We start from the raw sequence: 6,000 nt of genomic DNA, 5'->3' as shown, positions 1-6,000 counted from the left end.
AGTGCACTGTTTATCAATCTACAGTTAGTTAATTCACCTTTTTTGTAGAAGACAGGCAGATTTTCAATATTCGACTTTTGATGTATCCACCTTGAAATATTCGTAGAAAAGAAAAAGTGGGATCCTTTTGATTTTCCGTTGCTTTCGATTAAAGTATTATTCCATCTGCTTTGTCAGCTCCCAACTCCGATACTCATTGCTCTGACAAATACAAAAGTCTGGGATTCCCTTCACACACACGTGATTACAGTGGCGACCGAGTAAGTGGGAAGGCTGGCAGGATGATTTTAATATTAATTTACATTTATCTGTAGTCAGTTCGCAACATGTATTATATAAATCTAGATGAGTTCAAGTTCAGACAGAAAGTAGTAGATGAATAAATTGATGAGATGCAGATCCTCTGCTGCCAAATGAGACAATGTCCCTTTTCTGTGAGTTTAGGTAGTGGTAATTATCAGGTGAGAGTGCGGTGAGAGAGTCCGAAATTCATAGAGTTTTACAGCAAGTACGTTTATATTCCAGCACGTCCATGCTGAGCAAGTATCTTAAACAAATCTTGCTAATACTTTACATATATACCTCCAGATCCATCCCAATCATGTCCGCATCCATATGCCTTTTTAAAAATTTATATGTGTACCAGCTGGAACGAAGTCCTCTGAAAGCTCATTCCATATATGCACAAAACTCTATGTGACAACGTTGCATAGCATGTCGCTTGAAATTGTTTTCTCATCTCACTGTGAAACCATGCCCTCGAGCCCTTGACTACACCATGCCCGGGAATTGAACATGCCTATAAGCCTATTCCTAATAGTCATGATTGTATAAAACTCAGTAAGGACACCGCTGAGCCTCTGAATCTGAAGGGAAAACAACCCCAGCAAAATCAAGCACTCCCTTTCCGAAATATTGCCTAACTCTGGCAAAATTCTTGCAAATCATTTCTAAGCTCTTTCAATTTCAGAACATTTTTTGGAAGAGCAGGGAGACCTGAATTGCACACATTCTTCCAAAGTGCCCTAATCAATTCCTCTACAACCGCAACTCCTATACTCAAACTCTGAACCATAAAGGAAAGCATACCAAGCACATTGTATGCTATTACATCAACCTGAAAATCCAACTTCAAGGAACTATGAACCTGTATTGCAAGGTCTCTTTGTCCAGTAACACACCCGTTAACTTTACCTTTAAGTCTATGATTTCTGCTCTGAATTCCCTTTCCAAAATGTGATTCTGCACATCTCTCTAAATTAAACGCCATCACATACTGCTCAACCTATTGGTACATCTAAGCAAGATCCTTTTGGACTCTGTGTTAAACGTATTCGCTGTTCACTACGCCAAAACTTTTGATGTCAACTGTAAACTTCATAACTTTGTCTCTTCTGTTAACATCAAAGTCCTTCATATAAATGACGAATATTAGTAGTCCTAGCAACGATTCCTGAAGCACACCACTGGTCACACATCTCCAGTCTGAAATGTAACCCACAAACACCACACTCTATCTCTCAATAGATTTTTCCACTTTTCAGAAATTCAGATAAGGAAACTATTTTCGGACATACAAAGATTTGCGTGTTCACAGAGGAGTGTTACCACCTGTTTTTTTTTTCATGTATCTCCTGCTATTGCATTACTGGTGACCATACATAATCCATGTGTGGGGAATTCGTTTCCTATAGCTCATTTTGGACGCATCGTGCAGGTGTTATCCAATGAGAAATTTAATGAAATCAATTGTACATTTTGTCCGTACTCAGAGTGTCGCAAATTTCTGATTGGTTGGTGCAGCGTGGAGGCTAGCCCCTACTTATTTAGTTCATAAGCCGTTAAATGACAGCTAGAATTCTTTAAAATCTCATGCTTGTACGTAAATATAGATATTTCAGTATGTTTGACAAATGTTGAAATTTCACAATAAATAGAACATTTTCCAGAGACAAGGACAGAAGGAGGACAGCAGATGCCGGAGAGCATATTCGAAAGCGTGGCACTGGAAAAGTTCATCCAATCCTGCCACATCTGAGGAGCACGAGACCAGATGTTTCCAAACCTGATGCCTGTTTCGTTGACTCTTCCACTTCCCGATGCTGCCCGACATGCTTTGCATTTTCAGTGACACATTCTTCCACTACATTTCCAGAGATTGTACAATGCCATGCCGTGCACAAGGCAACGTTTCAACTCTCCTGGCAAGCAAAGTATGTTTCTGCGTTCACCATACCACAGCACGTCTCAATCAGTAAATACATTGTTCCAAATCTTCACAGATGTATACGTTTCCATCTTTGTGGCAGAATTATAAATTTCAGGAATTATGCGAGTAACACGTAGTAGTATTAGGCCACTTCTAATGCTCAGACTGATGTCAAACATTTGATCAGCCAACCAACTAAAATGTTCATAGTTACGTCAAGACAATTTCTGTACAAACCAAATGCTTGTGTCAGCCTCACATGCATTTCATTTCTTTGTAATTGCATGTCATTGTCAACAGATTAACATCCTCTTGCTCTCGTGCTTCTTTGGATCATTTCTGGGCAAATTAGATGGGCAGTGGGCAAAAACTCCCTTATTCACTCACTTCGAAACCACATTTCAAACTAAAGTGATCCAGGACAGCGAGTGGAAATAACACAATAGAAATAATGTAATTAACAGTATAAACTTAGGCATTAAATTTGAAACGTAAAATCATTAACAGTTAGGCTTTTCACTGGAACAGATTTTTCACAATTAATAACCTCACTGCATTCAGGGGAGGAGGCATGGGAGATTATATTCTAACAGTAATGCTATTCTTCTGAATTAATCGAATTTTACCAAGCAGGACACTTCTAAGTCCTAATTTCGTTCAGCAAAGTAAATTTGGACTTTATTTCCCACGAACTTAAATACTCCACATGGCAATTCCTTTTCTTCACAGTCTTGCTATCTGATATTTCCTGCATTAGCTGTTGTTGCTTTACGTTTTTGTTTAGGAAATTCTGATTGATTTATTTTCTTGTTTGAAATTCCAACCAAATACAGGTATTGTTTTTATTTTCTGAGTGTTTGTTTGCATTGATGTTTTTGGAACCATTCTTTTTGCAATTAACATTGAAACTTGAGTGTGCAACAGTACTGGAATTTTAACTGATTGGGTTGATGAATTTTCTTATTTCAATTAACTTAAATCTACAGATTTCTGAAACAGCAACCGGTACATGAGAATGATCAATTCAGTAGAGAATATGTGTTTTTTTTCCATTCAAAGAGAAAAGAGAAGCAACCTTTGAAAATAAATTCGGCCCTTAATTCTGCTTCTACTGACAGATCCCACAACTTAAATTTTCGAAAAGTGATGCAGTTTTCTTTAATGTTCTCCTTGCTCATTGCTGAATAAGAGCCTATGCCCGAAACGTCCATTCTCCCGCTCCTCGGATGCTGCTTGGCCTGCTGTGTTTTTCCAGCACCGCATTTTTCAACCCCTTGTAATTCATGTTGACTTATATTATACTTTTACAACAGAAATACATTTTGGTTCTTTTCTGAACACCGATTTCGATATGTTTAACGACAGCTGACAGCTGATTATGAAAAGACTTACCAATTATTTCGCTTGGAAAAGTTTACAAATGCGAAATGGAAGGTGAAATGAATTTCATGTTGAACTGGAGACAAATTAAATTACCGACATCATGACATTCATTTTAAGGTCAGAGAGTCATGCAGGCATGCAGCATGGAAACGTACTCTTCAGTCCAACTAGTACATGTTAACAAGGTTTTTCAAACTAAAACAGTCTAATTTGCTGCGTTTGGACGACATCCTTTTAAATTTTCTCATTCATACAGGTGACAATCTATCTCCTTATTGCAGTAACTCTACCTGGATCTAAGACATTGAAGAAACAACCTGTATAATTAAACATTACTCCTTAAGTGACTTTTAAATATTTCCACTGTCAACTTTTTAAAATGTAAGTAGTTTCCTGTAGCTTTGAACTTCTGTGCTCTAGGGAAAACACATCCGTGATTTTACTTATCCAATCCTCTCTTGGATGTGAACCGTGTTTAAGTTTTATCGTCAGCCTTCAAACTTCTTGGGAATAAATCCTGTCCAATCCAAGCATTCCTCTTAACTTCGGCGCAGTCGTCCTCGTTAAAATCTTGTATATTATTTTGTGCATAATTTCCATTATATTAACTTCCTTGCCACAGCAGGGCTGTACGAAGAACTCCAAATATAGCCACGCCAATGTCGTCATAACTATTAAATTTGACATTCTAATCAATGAAGCGAGGTTTGCCAAATGCATTCATTTACCCCAATGACAAAATGCGACGTTACCTTCTTATAAATATGTGCCTAAATCCCTGAACCCCTCTGCTAAACGACACTCCCAAGGGGCTAACATTAAACATATGATGCATGATGCGATTTGCTTAACAAAATATCAAAACTCGAATTTCTCTTTATTAAACAGCATTGCAACTCACCGGCCCATTGGCCCCGTGCATCGAAATCCCACTAGGCTGTTCGATATTCGGCTTCATTGTCGATCATACCATCAATTTTAAATGATATAAGAAATATCAGTTGGTTTTCTTTTTTCTCTTTCTTAGCTAGCTTTGCATCTCTCTATGTGTATGGAAATCTGTAACATATCATTATTCATTTCATCAGGTACCACATGTACAAAAGTTGACATGCTTTGTATTTTTTTCCAAAAATAAAACAATATTCGCTGAATTGCATACACAATGGGTTTTAGTACTGATATTAGAGTACATGCTTCCCTAACTGTAAATGTGTTGCTGAAAAAGCGCAGCAGGTCAGGCAGCATCCATGGAACAGGAGATTCGACGTTTCGGGCATAAGCCCTTCTTCAGGAAAGCCTTCCTGAAGCTTTCCTGAAGAAGGGCTTATGCCCAAAACGTCGAATCTCCTGTTCCTTGGATGCTGCCTGACCTGCTGCGCTTTTCCAGCAACACGTTTTCAGCTCTGATCTCCAGCATCTGTAGACCTCACTTTCTCCTCCTACATGCTTCCCTAAGTTCATCCCAATCCTTCACCGTTCATTTCAAATGACAATACCTATTGGAAAAAAAAATACAGATTTGCTGGCAGTATGAGAAAGAATAGTTGAATCGTCAATACAGCTTTCTGATTTTTTTCAAATTCTGTTTTGCATGAAGGTAAATCAGATTTTAAAATTTTAAAATTTTCAAATGTTGCCTTCACCGAAACTGAGCGATCGGATTTTATGTGAACGAAGTGGTGAAGCACTATTTTCTACCTTTGGGTCTTGAATGGTTGGTGCTACTCGCCAGATTGCAGTTTTCTTGTAAGGTAGATTGCAAGAAGAATGGATGGCGTTGTATCATAATCCATGTGATGGTAGATGCTACCATTGGTTGCCAAATGAGTGAGACGTAGTGTAGTAGTGTGCTGTTATAGAGAAAAATGTTGCAGATGATAAATCACTGTAAATGATGGGTACGGTGCTTAATGCATTACGTGTAGGTTGTCAAATATTTGACTCGCTGGACGAAGATGATGAAGTAGAAGTGGGAGAAAAAATTTTCAAGAAAATGTATCCAGAAACTATTACACCAGATTAAATGGGTGGTGAGTAACAAAATTTGGTTGTTTCATCAATAGACAAAATGAAAAAAAAAACACTATGTACCTGATAGAATGTGTTTTGGCTGAGTCTGTGCATTGTTGATTGTATGAGGTGGACATTATGAATTTTCTAACTTTTTAATATGGAAATAAATAGAATAACACATATGGTGAGTCTGTGGTAATATATGTTGCTCCATGAAATTCTTTTTTGTGCCCATATGCAAGTAGTTTCACTATTTTGATTTTTCAGTCAGCTTGTAATTCGAATTTCAAGAGGTTGGTCATGACTTACGATCAGGCTAAAGGCGAAATTGCCACGCATGCTGCTGTGCAGTAAAGTTCGTTATTTGCGTGCCATGCCCTACAGGTAGTGTT

This window comes from Hemiscyllium ocellatum, chromosome 38 (assembly GCF_020745735.1).
Source record: "Hemiscyllium ocellatum isolate sHemOce1 chromosome 38, sHemOce1.pat.X.cur, whole genome shotgun sequence".
Taxonomy (NCBI): Eukaryota; Metazoa; Chordata; class Chondrichthyes; order Orectolobiformes; family Hemiscylliidae; genus Hemiscyllium; species Hemiscyllium ocellatum.
The sequence above is the reverse complement of the archived record's forward strand: the minus strand, read 5'-3'. Positions refer to the sequence as shown.